The following is a 19981-nucleotide window of genomic DNA, read 5'->3' on the forward strand; positions in this document are numbered from 1 at the left end:
TTTCTGAGATAACTAGAACACTGATTGGACACTTAACGACACAAAACAAGTATTGTTAATTAAGGTACCTAGGTGGCACTTGATTACTAACTGAAGGTTGGCAGTTCAAACCCACCCAAAAAGTCCTGGCAATTTGCTTCTGTAAAGATCCCAACCAAGAAAATGCTATGAGCAGCTCTGCTCTGTAACACATGAAGTCACCATGAGGAGGAATCAACTCAACAGCAGTGGGTTTGGTTTCCTGGTTTATTGTTAATTATCTTCTACTTCTGATCATTGTATTTGTAGTTGTGCTCTATAAGTATTTTAGGATTACTCATTGAAATATTTATGGTGAAATAATCAGATGTCTGGAATAATATGAAACGATAAAGTGAGAAAGGCATAAATGAAACAAGATTGGCTATGCAGGGATAATTATTGGAGCAATATACATAAGGTTTCATTATTATAGTCTGTTTACTTTTATAGGCTTTTAAGTTTGTTTCCATAATAAAGGAATTTTTTTTAAAAAAGGTATATTTAATGTATGCCAGTGTAAACTCTGATGTTTATATGCATGGTGAATCCCACCTCCCTGAAGGCTTACTCACCATCACCCCGGGGATAATATTTTTTAAAGTCTCAAAGACTCTTGTGAGCTTGCACTCTATCATGTAGAAAACAGTAAAATACTAAAAAGAGACCCACAAATGCCTGGCTTTCTGTTTTACCCTTCTTCTGTGTTAGAATATTTAAGCAAAAAGGAGGAATTTAAAAGCACTCACACTTATAATCTCAGAAAGTTGTCTCCCCAGTTTACCACAGCCTATTGAGGCACCGTCAGTCCTCCACTGTGGCTGATGTCCCAAACCAAAGTGCTGCTAAACACAGAACTGTAGTCGGGAGAAACTAATGAACTGCTGAATGGCACAAGGAAAATCAATAGTCAGAAGGAAGGCAAATGACCTTCTTCTGCCCACCCAACTCCTGTTCTTTCTTCCTGAAGGAAGAAAAGAGAAAGAACATCAATATTTAGAAACCAAAATGAGCACCAAGACTCATCACCATCAAGCTCTGTAATCTTGTCACTGAAAGGAAATTGCCCCCTGCTATGAAGCTGATTCTACCCATGGCCAAACACAGTGTCACACAGAAGAACAGAGACATACACATTTACTAGCCAAGGGTCTGGCCATGAAAGGAGCTACACAAGCAGCCAGTGAAAGGCCTAGAAGGAAAATGAAGATTAGTCCAAGGTGAGTTGTGACTTTAACAGTAAAAGGATCCAAGAAGCAAATTTTACATGGTACCCTTAAAACTGACGTGGTTAGTGAAGAATGAAAAAATAAAAGGGGGAAAAAATCTAATCCAAAGGAGAAAAGTGCTCCTCCAAATTCCCTGCTTCTTCACCTGTGTCTTTTTAGGGACCCTAGGAACTGAAATGCTACATTGGGTCACTTCCAGGAGTGAAGTGAGCACTAACCATACTCATTCTGACATGAGATCATTTCTTCAAGGTCATACACATTGCTTAGCCCACCATCTCTTCTGATTAATCAACAACTACACCTGTTCCCTCGGTCATGCTGTCAGAAAGGATCAATCTTAGGAGGACATGATGCTTAGTAAAGTAGAGGCTCAGAGAATAAAGAAAAAATCCTTAATGATATGGACTGACACAATGGCTTCAATGACGGGCTCGAACAGAGCAAAGATTGTAAGGATGTCGCAGGACTGGGCACTGTTTTGTTCTGTTGTACCCAAGGTCGCTATGTGTCGAAGACAACTCGACAGCACCTAGCAACAACATGCCTGCTCTACGGTGATTGTACCCTATATCCCTTTCTTTCAATAATAGGTCATAAATTAGACAGAACTTCCATAAACATTTCTAATTTATCCATTCAGTAAGTAGTTATTAAATGCCAATTGTATGCATAGCCCTGGACCAGATTCTAAAGGAAATATATGGAGGATATTTCACACAGGAAGGAAGAAGAAACTGAGCTTTGCTCTTGAGGTTCTAAGCTTTTAAAAATAACTATGTAGTAGAGAATTTGCCCTTGCCCAAAGAGGTTCTGGACTTTGACCTCAATTTCTGGGAGGTAATCTCTGGGACCTCAGAATGTTATGCCTTTGTTTAGCTGGGAGCCTTGGGTCTTCCAGATAGTCCAACAATATGACGATTCAGGGTGGGTAATGGCTACATCCATATAGTCTTAGGGTGGAAGCTGGCAATGCCATAAAGGCCATCTATATGATTTAGGGTGGAGGCCTGGGTCATTCCTGGAGGGGCCAGGGACTGGAGTCTGATCAGGCACATGGGCAATGAGTCATGCCTATGTAAATGAAGAAAACTCTGAGCTCCAATGCTCAGGTGAGCTTCTCTGGTTGGCAATACTCCATGCATATTATCATAAATTGTTGCAGCAAGAGAGATGACTCCATAGGGAGAAAAAAAACAACAATTCCATGTTTGGAACTCTCTTGGACTTTGCCCTGTGCACTTCTTCTCTGGCCGAATATAATCTGTATCCTTTCTCTATAATAAATTGTAACCACAAGTATGATAGCTTCTCAGAGTTCTATGAATCCTTCTAGCAAAACTTGAGAGTGGTTTTGGGAAGCCCCTGAACTTGCAGTTGGTGTCAGAATTGAGGGTGGTCCTGTGGAGGACTATGTTCCCACTAACTTCAAACTCTTGCAACCTATATAATTTCTGGGCCAAGATGACTGAGTTAAGTCAGGTATATGTTGTTGTTGTTGTTGTTATTTGCCGTCGAGTTGGCCCTGACTCATAGCGACCCCTCCTTGGGTTTCCGAGGCAGTATCACTACGGAAGTAGGATTGCCCAACCTTCCTTCCGAGGAGTGGCTGGTGTGTTTGAACCGCCAGCCTTCCGGTTAGCAGTCAAATGCCTTAGGCACTATGCTACCAGAGCTCCCAGTCAGGTATATAGTCTCCCAAAAACCAAAGGAATGAACAATGTCAACAACAAAAACTGAGATTCAGCAAAGAAAACAAAAAGACATTAGCAGTAATCAAATGAAAGAAGGGACACCACTTCATGCCATAATCTTTTAAAAGGAGCATTCAGGGAAGCGAGAGATGGACAATCCCAGGAATCACTGTCATTCTCAATCCAGTTCTTTGTCTTCTCCCAGAAAAAGCATAGTAGGTTTTGGGAAATGATGAATGGACAAAATTCTGAACAATCTCAGCAATACTCCCTATTCAGAGGGAAGTGGATAGAAAGGGTGAATTAGCAGCAGGGAATGGGGTTTCAGCCTTATTCATTTATATCTTCAGTAAGAATTTATGAAGAACCTTTTGCACAATTCCTCAACACTAGGTTGGTGGGTAATTAAAAAGAAGGATGAGAAATTATCAGGCTCTGTTTTAAAAAGAGGAACATTTCCAAAGCCATTCTGCAGGATATGCCCCCTAGCAGGTGGAATGATCCTAACACAGCACTCTAAACAACCTTTCAGAAGCAAGAGTAAAGTAGAGATCTATCAACTGTGACAGTCCATAATATCCATAAAACACATCTCAGAACGACAGCTATTTCCTGGTAAAATAACTGAACCTTAAGGAAAAGAGAGAATTTTTAGGGTATGTAAGATGCACGCATGCACAGAGACACATCAAAATCAAATAAAAAACAAAGCAAAAGCTCAGGTTTCTCTCCATAGCAATGTTCAATATCAGAAAATGTGTCAGCATTGTATGCAAGGTGTGGAAAAATATTTTTATATTCAACCAAATTGCAACAAGGCTAGAATGTCTGTTCTCCTCATTTCCCTTCAACATTGCGGTAGCATTCTAGCTGGTGCAATGAAGTCAGTACAAAAAGAAATTTTAAACATTCAGATTGGAAAGGAAGAAGGAAAATGGATTTAATTTGCAAGGACATGATCATCTACATTAAAAAAATTGATGGAATTTGCAAAACAGATTGCTAAAACCAATAAAAGATTATACGATACAAAGTCAACATTTTAGCGAAAATAAAGAAGACTCTGAAGGAGATGGATTGATGCAGTGGCTATAAGAAGGGGCTCAAATGATTGCGAAGATGGCTCAGGACTACCAAACGTAGTGTTTCGCTCTGTCGCACACAGGGTCAATATGAGTCAGAGCCGCCTTGAAGACACCTAACAACAACATACACTAGAAAGGAAAGTTTTCAACAATAATAATAAAAGAAAGAATCTCTAATCTTATGTCACACCACATACAAAAATTAACCTGAAATCGAGTATAGAACAAATGTAAGAACCAAAACTATTAAACTTCTATAGATGTACAAGGATGTTCATTGCAGCAGTGTGCTTAATAGAAAAACAGATACAATCTAATGGTCCACCTTTATAGAGATATCATCCAACAAGTCATACTAATTATATAAAATGAAATATCATTCAGCCACATGTAACCACTAAAAAGAAAAGAGGTAAATTTGGTATCAGCTATTGTAGAAAGAATGACAATATATAAAATTATAGTTTTTATAAAGTATTGAGTAGCAATTAAAGATGATAACCTATGTAAATAAAAAGAATATTTACATTATCACCATTTTATGTGTATGCATCTATATATAATGCATGTATCTTTATATATAATATTTTCCCAAAAGGCTACATAAGAAACTCTTAAACTTTTGGAAGAGATATCAGGAGTCAGAAAGGTTGTCAGGGAGCTAGTCAGATTTTTGCACCAGTACAGACATTATCTGAAAAGAAAAAAATATATATTTTTTTAAGAAAACAAACAAGAATTCTCTGTAGAGGAGAATATTCTGGTCCAGATGTTTGTTGAAGTCATGGGATAGCATGGAAACCCATCATGGGAACAAGAGGAGAACAGAGAAAGAAGAAATTGAAAGGGCCATGCTATGCTTGAGAGTAGAGAGGATTTGTGTGTGAGTTCACCATGGATTCTATATCCAGACCTGGCTAAGTGGGGCCTGCTAGTGGGCTTGCTAAGTTTTGCTGTTGGCCCTTTGAGATCCATGCAATTTCCTGCCGCATTCTTTGAAGAATCCCCACTTTTCACAAGCTAATTTGCACAGGTTTTAGCTCCTATTAACTCTAAATGAGCCTGAGCTGAATCCTTACTGAATACCCTGCATCATTCTCATGGAAGAAGTGCCCAGTGAACTCCTGTAGTTAATCAAGCCTATCAATTATGATTTAAATAGAACTTGTCCAACAACATTTTATAGTCACAAGAAAAGTTCATGATGAAGACTTCTGAATATGCTACTCAGAATATTTTTAAGTGTTCTAGTACATTATATGTGAATCATGTATCATAGAAGAGTTCTTCAAACCTAGAGTATAGGTCTTAAAAAGTCAGAAAAGTAAAGAGTAAAACTTGTATAAAATATTAAATATAATAAAGACACATTGACTGACTTCCATCAAGTCAATTCTGACTCACAGTGACCCTTTTTGGACAGAATAGAACTGCCCCCATAGGATTTCCAAGGTTGGAAATCTTTTTGGAAGCAGACTGCACTTTTCTCCCACAGAACAGCTAGTGGGTTTGAACCACTGACCTTTTGGTTAGCAGCTGAATGTTTTGTGCTACCAGAATTCCTAATAAACACACACCAAACAAAAAACCAAATCCATGGCCATTAAGTTGATTCCAACTCATAGCAACCCTATAGGACAGAGTAGAACTGCCCCACAGAGTTTTCAAGGCTGTACCTCTTTACAGAAGCAGACTGCCTCATCTTTCTCCTATGGAGGCTCTGGTGGGTTTGAACCACTGACCTTTTGTTAGCAGTGTGTTTCTTTAAGCACAGCACCACCAGAGCTCCTGGATACACACACACAGACCCACAAAATTAGAGAATGCTTATAAGCATGAACAAATTAAAATGATTCCAAACGAACATATAAGGAAGTGCACAATATGATGGTAGTAAAGGCTGATAAGGATTAGGGCCTGTTTGCGGAAACTGGCTTTTCACAAACAAAGCCTATCCACATACTTCTAGATAGGATCTTCTTAGTATAGTGTGAATGTCCGCTCCTAAAGGAGACCTTTCTTATTTTCCCACTGCAGGTGACCATTCCTTGCATCATAGTCTCATTGCGTCATGTGCTCTGCTCTAGATGATACCATGTTTTCTGGCATTTATTTGTTCATACATTGGTTTTCTCTATCAGTGAGTTCCTTGAGAATAGAAGTCATGCCTTATTTTTCTGCTACAAAGGCAAATACCAAATACAAAATAAGCACTCAATAAATATTAATTTAACAAAGGAATGAAACCAGAACTTTAAAAGCCTATGACCTTTTTAATTTAAAAAAGTTGTGGTTTCATAAAACATTTAGAAAATGAAAAGAAATAAAAGAAGAAGAACACTCATAAAATCCCTCCACCCAGATGTAAGTAACCACTCTTAACTGTTAGCATCATTATACACACACATACTCTTGTACACACCAAAAAGATGTATAGCTTTGTTTGTTTCACAAGACAGAAGATCTGGTTTCTAACCTAATCACTCAACTGAATTGCTATTTAAAAGTTTCTATCAGTCTCTTTCAGTTCTATAAAATTAAATACACTTACTCAATATTTGTTCTCAACCTCTACAGCATTAGCCATTACTCACTGCCTTCAACTTTATGAAACACCCTCTTCCCATTGGTTCCTTGATCTCTTACTTTCCTGGTTCCTAGCCTACCTCTCCACTTTTTGTGCCACCTTCCATTCTCCCTGTTAGTGTGGTATTCAAACCAAAGTCCTGATTTAGTCTTCCACTTGCCTTCCAAATTTCTCATCTACACTCAAGGCATTAACCATCATGTCCTGGCAGATAGTTCCTTCTCTCTAGCCGAGGCTTACTAACTGCTTGTCACATGTATCCACTTATATGCCCTCTCTCACCTTCAGAAATAACGTGTACAGAACCAAACCAACCATCTTCAACTCTTCAAAGCTCAACTCCCTAAGGAGATCTTCTGATAACTCAGACCTAAACCTTCTCCCATTGCCTCATCCCTCACGTTAGTCCCTTACATCAGTCAATCACTGAGTGTGACCATCCTTTGTTCCCTTCTACCCTTCCCTTTTCACCCCCACTGCAGCTACCCCTATTCACCTCACCACAAATGGTATGCAAAAGTCTTCTAACTAGTCTCTCTTCCACTTATCCACTAGTCTCCTTTCCTTAACAATTCCTCATGGACCCTGCAACTGGATACAAAATCTAAAACCATGCCTCCACCTTGCTTGAGTAACTAACACATGAAAGCTTCCCATCACTAAATTAAAAAACGACCTTATGGTAACTTAACTAAATATACTTGCAAAGACCCTATTTCCAAATAAGGTCACAGTCATGGGGATGGAAGGCGTGTTGGACTTCAACATATCTTTTTTGGGGAATGTAATTCAACACAGGTGAACTGAAGTTTTAAATAGAATGATTACAGAAGACCTCATTGAACAGGATACATCTAAGAAATGAGGTAAAGAAGATGAGAGAGCTATGGTTGGGAAAAACTGTTGTAGATAGAGGGAAGAGATAATGCAAAGGCCCTGAGGCAGGAGCTTGCCTGACATATTCAGAGAACATCAAGAAGCTAGTTTCAAGAAAACAAGAAGTAGCAGCAGCTAGTGTGGCTGTTGTGGAAAGAGAAAGAGAGAGGAGAAGTTGGAGGTGGGATCAGATCCATATGGAGAGGGCAGAAAGGTCAGCTCATGTAGATTCTTATCATCCCTTATAAGATAAGGACTTACCTTTTACTTACTTAGAGTGAGAGAGGAAACTATTAGTGGGATTTGAGAGACATGATCTGGTTTGTGTTTTAACAGAATCACTCTGGTGATTGCATGGAGAGTAGACTGAAGGGGATGGCCCTCTGAGGTCCCTCAAGAAGAACTATCACAGTTGGGTTTAGTGTGCCAATGACCAGACAATGGCAGATGATGTTTCTACAAGCATATTTGTATGTGCTGTAAGAATGTGTAGGTATTTAGTAGAGCTAAAAAGGGACAAGGTTGTGGTGACTTCTTGGCCATAGCCAGCTGCCCTGAGGGAGCGAGTAGTTGCACCTGTAGGCTTGAGGCCATGGTTGCAGGGGACATCAAGCTCAATTGGCATAACATACTACACAAAAACATTGTTCTACATTCTATTTTGGTGAATAGTGACTGGGATCTTAAAAGCTTGTAAGTGACCATCTAGATGCAACAACAGATCTCTCCTCATCCAGAGCAAAGAAGAATGAAGAAAACCAAAGATGCATGGAAACAAGTAGTCCAAAGGACTGGTAGACCATGCAATCTTCAGTCTATATGACCATGAGACCAGAAGAACTATATGGTGCCCGACTACCACTGTCAACCACTCAGAGGGGGATCAGTGTAGGATATCCTGGATAGAGCAGGAAAACAATGTGGAACAAAACTCAACATCACACACACACACACACACACACAAAAAGACCAGGTTTGCTGGTCTGGAAGAGCCTGGTGAGACCCCCGAGACTATGGCCCCTAGCTGCCCTTCAGGTCTGGAATTGAACTCACTCCTGTGGCTTCCAGCCAAATAACAGACAGGCATATAGGCTGAACATTTACATCAGGTAGATACACTACTTGGAGCAATCAATCATGGGAGAACGAAGGGTAGTGTATGCACAGGGAGACAGCTCAGGGAGTGGGAATGCATGGGAGGGAAGGACACAGGGAAGAGGTAACTGTGGGGAGGAAGTGGGAAGAGAGCTGTTACATTGTGGGGAATTGCAGTCAATGTCATGAGACAAGATGTGTATGAACTGCTGTATGGAAAATGAATTTGCTCTGTAAACTTTCACCCAAATCACAACAAAAATCTAAAAAAAAAAAAAAGAACAATCATTAGTTTACAAGAAAAAAAGAAACTACACACCTTCCTCAGTTCTAGCATGTGTGATCATAATGCATTATTTTTGTCCTATTCAGAGAAAAGTGCTTGGGAAGCCCCTTTCTGGTTTATTCTATGATGTCTTACTGAATACCTCAGTCACAGGAAGCCTCATCTGATTGCAATGTAACTGGGACTCTGTGTAAAACAGCCTTTCAGGTCGCCTCCAGCAGCAACTGGCTGGAAGAAGCTGCATTCTCACTCACCACTTCTAGTGGAATCACTTTCATTTCTGGAAGTGAAGCTGAGTGCAGAACTGGTTGTCTCCATCTTAGCACAAGCGAGGCGTGCTATGGTTGGGACATTTTGAATACATTCAAATGGTGGAAACTGCATGGAGTCCAAAGACTTAAGATGTCAAAGCTTAAGCCCAGATAGACATTCCACAAATGCATATTGAACGTCTCTTGGAAGCGAGTCATAGAAAGGCCATAAAATGAATCAGACTTAGCCTTGACCTAAGTGGCATACAGCTCAGTACATTACAGATATGGCTCAAAAGCACATAACTATACATAAATAGTGATAAATGTCTCATATGAAGGGACAGGAGACAGTCTTAAGGAAGAGGAATCAGGGGTGGCATTTGACTTAGGTCCTAATGAGGAAGTTGAAGGTAGACAGATAGCGATGGACAGAGGCTTACCAGGCAGAGGAACAGGTGGGGAGACAGGAAAATGGAGGACTCAAGATAGGAATCGTGATGGGTGAGTCTAGGGAGACTCAATAATTCATAAAAATACCCCAGAAGCAATTGTTTTCCATTCCCTCATACTTTGGGGAACACTGAGAGAGACGAGTTTAAATCACCCTCTGTAAAGTAGCTTCTTATGTTATTCTCTCTTATATGAAATTATTTCCTCTACTGCACTAACAGCAATCTGTATTTATTTATGTATCTCTTTGTCTATTTATTTGTTTCACTCCATAGAGTATAAACTTCATGACAGCAGGGATGTACTGGAAATGTTCAATAAATATTTCCTGAATGTTGAAAGACTTGTACTGAATCTCAGAGGCCTTCAATATCTTGCTAAGGGTTTGAATCTTATTCTGTAGGCAATTCATTTAACTTCTCTGAGCCTCATTTTCTATGCCTGTAAAATAAGGATAATAATATCGTTCTCATGGAATTGTTCTAATTAACTGAGATTTATTCTTAGATTTATTCTTATTTCATAGCAAGCATTCAATCATTTATTCCTATTGGCCAGTAAGAAGCTATGGATGTTTCTCACAGAATAGTGACCTGATGGGGTGGCTTCAGGAAGATTAACCTGGTAGGAACATATGAAAATGAACTGAAAAGAGGTGACATTCATTAGGAAGATGAGTCAGGAGGCTATTGTGGATTTTGGTTAGAGTTATGAGGCCTTGAACTAAAGCAAAAGTCTCAAGAAAAGAGACGGGTATCTGGGAGAGACTTTATTGTAGATATTTTGAGTAAAACAGGATATAGAAAGCAAAAGCAGAATCTAAAATGACGCTAAAATTTTGAACCTGGATGACTAGGAAACCGTCAACAGAAAGAAGGAAGCCTGGAGGAGATAAGACACTAAGTTCAGTTTGGAACCTGCCAAGTTGCAGGATCCAGCAGGAAATGGAGGAGATGCCTAGCAAGCAATAAGAAAAAAAAGAACTGGAACTCAGGAGAAAGGTTGTATTGGGAGAGCTCATTGAGAGACCACAGAGAGGGCACATCTATCCATGGCCCAGATGGAGTTTGCAAGGGAGAAGTGAAGGGAGAAAGTGAAAGAATAGAATCTCACACAATCTTTACATTTAGTAGGGTAGGATTGGTGAGAGGAACAAGAGAAGGGGCTCTCAGAGAGGTAGAGAACACAGAGGGCAGAATGCAGAGGAGTTTCCAGAAGGGTGTAACACCAATCCAAAAAACCAACTCACTGCCATCCTAGTGACCCTCATAGGGTTTCCAAGGCTGTAAATCTTTATGGAAGCAGACTGCTTCATCTTTCTTCTAACTACCTTAATTTTGGTTAGCAGCCAAATGCCACTGCACCACCAGAGCTCCTTCCTAATACCAGTAAACAAACAAACAAACAAACAAACAAATAAATAAATAAAAGCTCACTGCCGTCTCCTCAATTCAACTCACAGCAACCCCTCCTTGGGTTTCCAAGGTGGTATCTCTGTGGAAGAAGATTGCCCAATCTTCCTTCTGCCTAATACCAATACCTGGGGTAAATTCTCTTGAGCAGGTAAGGAGAAAGAGAACTAGGAAAGGTCTCACACTTCATCTTCAGAAGAGGTGGGGTGAGGAGGAAAATAAGATCTGGAAAATCGCGGGGTGAGGGTGTGTGAGTATGGTCAGCATTTGAACTGTGCTGCCTTGGAGCTAGAAGTAAGGGTTCCTGAGTAGCTCCAGTGAATACACTGTCTGCTCTGTCAGAAACCACACAGCACCAGAAAGCCGGAACTCACCAACAAGGCGCACTCAGCTTGGAGAACTGCTCTGAGCTACCGGCTCCTGTGCTAACAGAGCTGCAGGGAAGGGGCCGCGGATTTGGAGGGAAGTAAATAAATAAATAAGACCCCTAGAAATATCACACAAAAGTAATATTTTCCATGGATTAGTGATAAAGCTATTTGTCATTTTGGCCTCTAACTTTGCAAAATAGCCTCTGTAGATGAAAAAGTCTCATTTAACTAGCCAATGATATATTTCATTTGCAAAAGTGGCCAAACTGGACAGAAAACATGAATGACTGAAAAGCGTTAATAAATAGAACACATTCAGTAAAATCCTTGCTTTCACTTAGAGAAACAATCCTATTCTTCCTAGATAAAATCTTATGTCTCAGGGTGAAGAGTCACCAAGCTATATCATAGATCAAAATAGAAAACAATACTTTGTGATTTGAAAGATTTGACAATTGAAGACTATATGTAGATGGGAAGGAAATATTTCAGACATATAAGATTTTCTGAATTCTAACAAGTTCCAAGTTACTTCACATGTATTTAATTAATTCCCTAAAATCCTTGTGGAACATCAATACATCCTGTCAACTCCACTTCAAAAATACATTCCTGTGTCCAAATGCTTGATACCACCACTACTACCCAGGGCCACCACAAGGCCACAGGAAACTATTGGGTAAGTCAGAAAAAGGCACCCCTTACTGCAGAGTGTGTAGCTTCAAGCGAGATGCACAGCTTGACAAGCAGAGCGCAGGCTGGACTTCAGGGCCACTTACCACTTTAGCTAGGCATCTCTATCAGGACACTTCCTACAGCAACATACATGGCAGCCCCACATCTCCCTCACCTGGGCCAAGCCACTGCGTCTCCTACCTGGACCACAGACAGGACCTCACTTCTTGCCTCCAGCTTCTTGCCTCCTGCCTCAAAGGTCTATTCTACACACAGCTACAAGAGGCATCTTTTTAAAACTTATATAAAACGTCATTGCATTTAGAATAAAATCCAATCTTCCCCCACCATGGCCCACAAGGTCCTTTAAGGCCTGGATTCGCCTTCCTCTCTGCCCTCGTCTTTTTGTTCTGTCTCCTTCTTTCACGCTACTTCTCTTGCCAGGCCATCTTGCTGTCCCTACAGCACACCTAGCTGGCCATTCTCCCATTGCATTCCTGCCACAGCTTTGTGGCTCCCTTCTCCTCAATATTCAAGTCTCTCTCATGCATCACATCACATCCTCAGAGAAACCCCTGGGACCCTCCTATTTATTGTGGATATCACAGTGTAAGAATAAGTGTGCAGGATGTGGGCAGGGTCTGTTGATTCACCATTAGAATGACAAGGGAAGGGGTTAAAATAGGTGTAAGGAGAAAGACTGCTGATGAGAATGGAGATCACGCTTTGTGATGGACCTAGAGCAGAGTGGTGGGACTTCCTGTAGAGTCAAGAGCAGCAGAGAGGAAATCAAGCAATTGGTTTCTTGTTAGCTTTTTAACAATTGGATTTGACTTTAGTCCTCTGGGTGGTCAGAAGATTACTCTGTTGGGATGAGTGAACAGAGAGTGCCACTGCCAGATTCCTGCTGACAACAGGACAATGAAGCATGGAGAGGCCACACTCATAACATCAAGGTCTCCCTCTTCCCAGGCAATTGCCCATAACGGGAATGAGTTACTGTTGCTGCTGAAGGGTCTGATAGCTACATAGCACCAGCCTATTTCCAGAGCAGGAGAAACAAGGAATTTCTTCTCTGGAGTGGTGAAAAATGTACTGAGCTGGAAGCCAGAAGACTTGGTCTTGAGCATTTCTGTGATCCTTCGAGTCTCTAAACAGAGATGGTTGAAAACTGTTTCTCATTTTGTTCCAGAAACTGCTCACAGTACCAGAGCCACTGAAACTGAATCTCCAGGTGAGAAGAGGAAAAAAAAAAAAAAAAAAACAGTTACCATCAAGTCAATTCCAACTCATGGCCACCCCCATGTACTGCAAAGTAGAAGTGCATTCCATAATGTTTCAAGGCTATGACCTTTCAGAAGCTGATTGCCAGTCCTTTCTTCCAAGGAGCCTCTGGATGGGTTCAAACTGTTAAGCTTTTAGTTTGCAGTCAAGCGCTGAACACTTTGTGCCACCCAGGGACTCCTCTCCAGGCGAGAGATCCTAGGAATTGGCTTAAAAAAAATTACGCGATGAACTATTTTAAAACACTGCCATTTTAACCATTTTTAAATGTGCAATTCATTGACATTGATTACATTCACAGTGTTGTGCAATCATGATGCCTATCCATTCCCAAAACATTTTCATCACCTCAAATGGAAACTCAGTCCCCCTTAGGCAAGAACTCCTCATTTCCCCCTCTCCCTAGACCCTGGTAACCACTAATCTACTTTTGTCTCTAAGCATTTGACTATTGTAGATGTTTCATATAAGTAGGATCGTACATTTGTCCTTCTGTATCTGGCTTTTTTCACTTGGCATAATGTTTTCAAGGTTCATCCATGTTATAATATGTATCAGAACTTTGTTTCTCTTTATAGCTGAATAATATCCCATGGTCTGTATGTGCAACATTTTATCTGTTCATCTGTTGATGGACACTTGGGTTGTTTCTACCTTGTGGGCATTGTGACTAATGCTACAATGAACATTGGTGTGCACGTGTCTAAGCCTTTTGAATATATACATAGGATTGGAACTGCTGGATCCAGGAATTGGCTTTTAACAGAGCTCCCTGAGTGATTCCAAAGATCTCTACATTGATCTCTAAAGCTTAAACTTACACAGACATAGAAAATAAGGATCACAGTATAACTGAATTTATCTAATATCATTCAAATTGTCATGTAACCAAAATCACAAATCAGTTATGATCACTGTAGTCAGTAAGGAACAATACATGCCCACAGCTGTGCCAAATAATTAACTAAATAATCAGATTTTCACATTGTCACCAAAGCACTGGGAAATTTATCTTAGTGTTAGCTGCCTTAAAACCTCTCTGAGTGAAATACATTAAAACAAACTGCAAATTACTGATGACTAATGCCCTTCAATTTGGCCTCAAGCTGAGAAATTCTGTGCAGAAATAAAGTGGTTTATAATCCCACAGGTCCGTTCTATTATAAACTGCAGGTGGCAAAACAAGTGCCTATAAACTATGCTCTCTGTGTGTGTATGTGTGTGTGTGTGTGTGTGTGTGTGAAAAAATCAATACTCAAGGAGGCTATTTCTGTAGCTCCTTTAAAATGCCAGTCATAAAGACACAAGAATCTGAGTGGTGCCTGACAGGGGCCCTGGGCCAGGGTGGCTATCACCCCCCTTGACTGCCCACCAGCCAGGGCAGATGTGACTGCCCTTTGCAGAAAAGCAATCTAACGCAAGCACAGAAGAAAGCTGGAAGGAAAATAACTGCAACTCCCCCCAGTGACCTATTTTCTGAATCCAGCTTATCTGAGATTGGATTTTCACTTCTCCAAAAACTGCCAGCACACTTCAAGCCTAGAAAATGATGTCTTTGAGTAGTGCATGGGTCAGAATACATGACACATTGTCACTGAAGGACTTTCTTCAGTCTAGTTCCAGGTGGTGTTAGCCTCAGACAGCTGTTGGAAAGGGACTGCCAAATCCACCAAAGCCTTGGTGCCTTTGCTTCACTATTCACCAAGTGATGCTAATTGGTGGTAAAAGGAGCCTTAGTGGTGCAGTGGTTAAGCACTTGGCTGCTAACCAAAAAGTCAGCAGTTCAAACCCACCAGCACGGCAGTCTGTTTCTGTGAAGATTTACAGTCTTGGAAACCCTATATGGCAGTTCTACCCTATAGGGTTGCTTTGAGTCCAACTTGACAGCAATGGGTTTGGTTTTGATTTAATTGGTAGTGAATCTGATCTATTTATTGTCTCTTACCAGTACAAGCTTGGGAGCTCTGGTAGCATAGTGCCTAAGGCACTTGACTGCTAACCAGAAGGCTGGAGGTTCAAACCCACCAGCCACTCCTCAGAAGGAAGATGGGGCAATCTACTTCCGTAATGATACTGCCTCGGAAACCCAAGGAGGGGTTGCTATGAGTTGGAGCCGATCCATGGCACATAACAACAACAACAACAACAACACCAGTACAAGCAGCAGAATCAAAACCGTTCTCCCAGGCCCTGTGTGTATGGCACTTAACATTTCTGATTTTATCCTTGCAAGTCAGAACCACCTAACAACACCCAGCAACAATGACAATTTAGGTCTCAAGGCCCTTTCATTCCAGACACTCACGGCACAATCAAAACTTAACATCTTTTTCTGAGCCAAGAGTTCAGTCAAGGCCTGCAGATAGGTTTGCTTTCCTGAGCTGCAGATGCACTGGGAAAAGCACATGAAGTTCTGATCTGAATTCCTGAGCAAAGAAGTGGCAGCCCTGGGGCTGTGTGCAGAGCATGGTGCTGATAGGAAAGAAGGGGGCAAGCAACGAAGGCAGGACCTGCCTACCCACAAGGAGCTTCTCTTCTGACCAGCCAAGGTGACACAGCAGGTCCTATAGTTGAAAAAACTCTGCAAATCAACAGGCAGCAAAGGCCAAGCAATCTCCAATAAGCTGGGTCCATAAATGCTGAGGAAGAGTAGATCCAATCCAGGTCTGAGAGCAGGAGTGCTTCCTACAGCAGGTAAAGTTAGGTACGGTTTTAATGGAAGACATGAAAAACTTAATGTAGACAAGGCAGGCAGGAAATACAGAGCCAAGAAACATGCAGAGATTGCAAAGGTAAGATCGGGCTTTAGAGAATGAAGATCTTACCACTGCTGGTCAATACAGCCTATTCTATTTCTGTTTACTGTCATAAGAATTTTAAGAGTAGGGATTATATGCTCTGAGTTCCTGTATCCCCCACAGTGTTTGCATATAAGAAATGCTCAAAATACAGCTCACATAATCATAAGCTATTATAGCCAGACTGACTCCAATAGGAGGATCATGGCTTTAGAAGTGATCAAGAAAGGAAGTTGAATTGGTATGTAGGAGTCAGCTGATGGCAGAGTTTTCAGGCAGCTTAAGGAGTTAAAATTTGATCTCAGAGGGAATAGAGAGCCATATCAAATTCCCAGGCAGTGGAGCGACATTTGAAATTGTCTTTGAGAAAGAGTGCCTTGGCAGTGTTCTGCAGGAGAAAGCAGAATTGGAAGGCTAGTGGGACACCACAAACAACAAAGAGTTTAAGGCTATATAGTCTTGAGAGTCACTGACAGCCCACTCAGGGGCAAGGGGAAAATATCAGACCTCCAGCAAAGAAGGGCTGAAAAAAGTCTTTACCAGGGATTGATCCTGGAGTCTCTCCCACATAATTGTTGTTGTTGTTGTTAAGTGCCGTCAAATCGGCCCCGACTCATAGCGACCCCTCCTTGGGTTTCCGAGGCAGTATCACTACGGAAGAAGGAATGCCCAACCTTCCTTCCGAGGAGCGGCTGGTGGGTTTGAACTGCCAGCCATCTGGTTAGCAGGCAAGTGTCTTAGCCACTATGCTACCAGAGCTCCCTCCCACATAATAGGGCCCCAGTAATTAATCCTGCTATTCTTCCCATCCCCCTACTCCCAATTCAGCAACACAAGGACAGGAACCGTGCCTATCAGCCCTGACAGCATTTAATAGCCCCGAATGGACTATCCAAAGGAAGAGACATGCTTCTGCAAATGGCTGACCCTGATAATGCTCCAGAGAAAGCATTTCCATCTAAGAAACGAATTATAATGTATTCCCTGTGTGAGTGCTGTAGCAACAGCATGACAGCCATTTGCATAAATTCTCTTCTGTAACAGACTTTAAAAATGACAATAGGCAAACTAGATAGAATCTATTAATTTTAAATTTGCTTGAGCTGCTATCTTCAATGAAGTACGTAAGCACCCTAAAGATTTTAAACCCACGAATTATGTGGTGTATCATTTGTTCTCTCCAATGAGACCTTTGGAGGAATGGACATTTAATTTGTATTATTGCAGAATGATCAACTTGTTTTGGGATGTCCACTTGGAAATGTACTGATAAAGTTGGAAGCTAGCTTGTTTAGAAACTTCTTCTAAGAGTAGCACAAAAGAGAATGGTAATTGGCATCAAGAGTAAATAAGACAGTGCTTGCTTTGGCAGCACATGTACTAAAATTGGAACGATACAGACAAGATTAGCATGGCCCCTGAACAAGGACAACACACAAATTCGTGAAGCATTCCATATTTTTGTGAGCTGCTGTATGGAAAGTGAATTTGCTCTGTAAACTTTCACCCAAATCACAATTAAAAAAAAAAAAAAAAAGAGTAAATAAGACAGACGTATATAACACACACACACACACACACACCTATCAAGTCAGGAATGATTCAAAGACTGCAGTGCCCAAAAGCAAAAAGATATCATAGATGACATCTAAGGGGTTGTCATCACTACATTGTCAATAACACTAGGACAGGGACTGTACCTATAAGGTCCACCTTTATAGACCCCATTGCCTAACACTGGGCCTGGCACATGGTTATGTAATACTGAAAGACATGACCAAGTAGATGGATGAATGAACTAATGAATGTGATTTCTCTACATAACAAAGGCAGCTAATATACCGATATTATGTATACTTGTTATTTTTCTAAAGAGTTGGAAATAGCAAAATGGCATCATTAGGTTCATTCATAAGCACCTGTGCCCACCATTACACACACACACACACACACACTTTGAGTAGAAACACCTACAAAAGGTAAATACACTTGGTGGCTGAAGAATTGTACAGAAAAGGGAAAAAATTAACTTTTGGGTTTTTTCTCCTGGATAATTTTTAACCAGATGCCTTTTTGGCAGGGCCAAATAATCCATTTTCTGCTCTATTTTAATATCCAAACTTTCATGTCATGGATTTTATCCCTCAATTCCAAATGACATTGTAAGTCAAATGAGAATGTAGCCAAAGTCATTGATAGAAACATTTTTTAAAAAATCTTAATGGTAAAAGGAAATATAATCTTTCAATATTATGTCTGCCCTAAATGAAGTTGTCATGGAAAAACAGGGTAAACAATGAGTCTGATAAGAGATTATAAAATGTGGGGGGTCTGGAATTCACCAGTTTTGCTGCAGTCAAGCACAAACACACACATACCGGGTACACCTGCATCTGAAAGAACTCACTAACATCTGAAGGACATGGGCAGAAAAAAATTACTGAAAGGTAAGAGAAGGAGTAGGAACTGTGGTTTTGATGTGTGATTCCCCAGGTGTTGCTCCTACAGTTTCTTTCTCTCTACATAAAGAACCACATTTCTTCATCCTGAATACTATGGGACTAGTATGATATTCACAATTTTGAATTATGATGTTGGCAAAGAATGTTGAAGGTACTGCTAGAAGAATGAACAAATCTGTTATGGAGGAAGTACAGCCGGAAAGTTCTTTAGAAGTGAGAATGGCCAGTCTTTGTCTCTCATACTTTGATCATGTTATCATGAAGGGACCAGTCCCTGGAGAAGGACATCATGCTGGGTAGAGGGTCAGTGAAAAAAGAGAAGATCCTTAAGGCTTGACACAGTGGCTGCAATGACAGGCTCAAGCACAGCAAGGATTGTCAGGATGGCGCAGGACTGGGCAGTGTTGTACCCTGTTGCACAGAGGGTTGCTGAGTCAGAACTGATTCAACGGCACCTAACACCACAACCACCACTCTGATACTGCCATACTATTTCACCAATCACAGTTTGTATATCACATGGTAAAACCCTTTTTTGTATAAGTATTTTTCAATCCCTCTAATATGCCCTCTAATCAAAGCACAATGTGATTTCTTCAATCAACATTCAGTGAACACCTACTGTGTGACAGGTCCTGGAGGCATGAAGCTGACTCCTGTTCTCATGGGGCTTATAGAATGAGTGCTATAGGACAACAAGTACTATGTGCTATGGGAGCCCATGACAAAGGTAATCCACTCTAGGGAGGTGGTTCTCCATCTTGGTTATATATTATCACCACCCGGGGAGATTTCATTGATTCCTAGGACCCACCTTTAGAACTTCCAATTTAGCTGGTCTGGAGTTAGCCTGGGCACCAGCTATTTAAAATTCTTCCCAGGTGAATCCAATATGCAATAAAGTGAGAGAATCACTCCCTTACCACGCATCAGAAGCCCCTGGTAGTCTTGTTAAAACACAGATTGCAGGACCCTAAAGCCAGAGTTTTAGACATTAATTCTGGGGAAGGGTCTCAGAATTCAATTTCTAAAAAGTTCCCAGGTGATGTAGATGCTTCTGGCCAGGGACCACACTTTGAGAACCACTGTTTTAGGGTCTGCGTCAGAAGGTGAGCTGAAGGGGTGGGGGAGGGAATGTTCCCAGCTGCGGGAATCACCATGCAAAAGTCCAGCAAGAGCAAAGAGCACAAGGCAAACATGCTTAGAATTGAAAGATGAGTTCATGGGCAGACTTTGGGAAATAGAAGAGACGTTCAAGTCCAGACAGAAGTAGGTGGACACAAACCCTACTCCTGCCATCCGTGGTTTTAACTGAAGAGGAAATGACTCCACAAGGCAAAAGACAATGTTCCTGTTCACATGGCTTGACCACAACATTATCATAAAATCAATTAACCAATTATTA

The 19981-nt window shown here is 41.0% G+C and overlaps 1 non-coding gene across 1 annotated transcript; it reads left to right on the forward strand.

Annotated features, from left to right (window-relative positions):
- Positions 1 to 17470: 17470 nt before the first annotated feature.
- Positions 17471 to 17577, forward strand: LOC122151114. Its single transcript, XR_006163981.1, has one exon. It is a non-coding gene; the product is annotated as a U6 spliceosomal RNA (small nuclear RNA).
- The last annotated feature ends 2404 nt before the right edge of the window (positions 17578 to 19981 follow it).

Source organism: Orycteropus afer, unplaced genomic scaffold, assembly GCF_000298275.1.
Source record: "Orycteropus afer afer isolate SDZICR_OR568_19922 unplaced genomic scaffold, OryAfe1.0 scaffold00001, whole genome shotgun sequence".
NCBI classification, from domain to species: Eukaryota; Metazoa; Chordata; class Mammalia; order Tubulidentata; family Orycteropodidae; genus Orycteropus; species Orycteropus afer.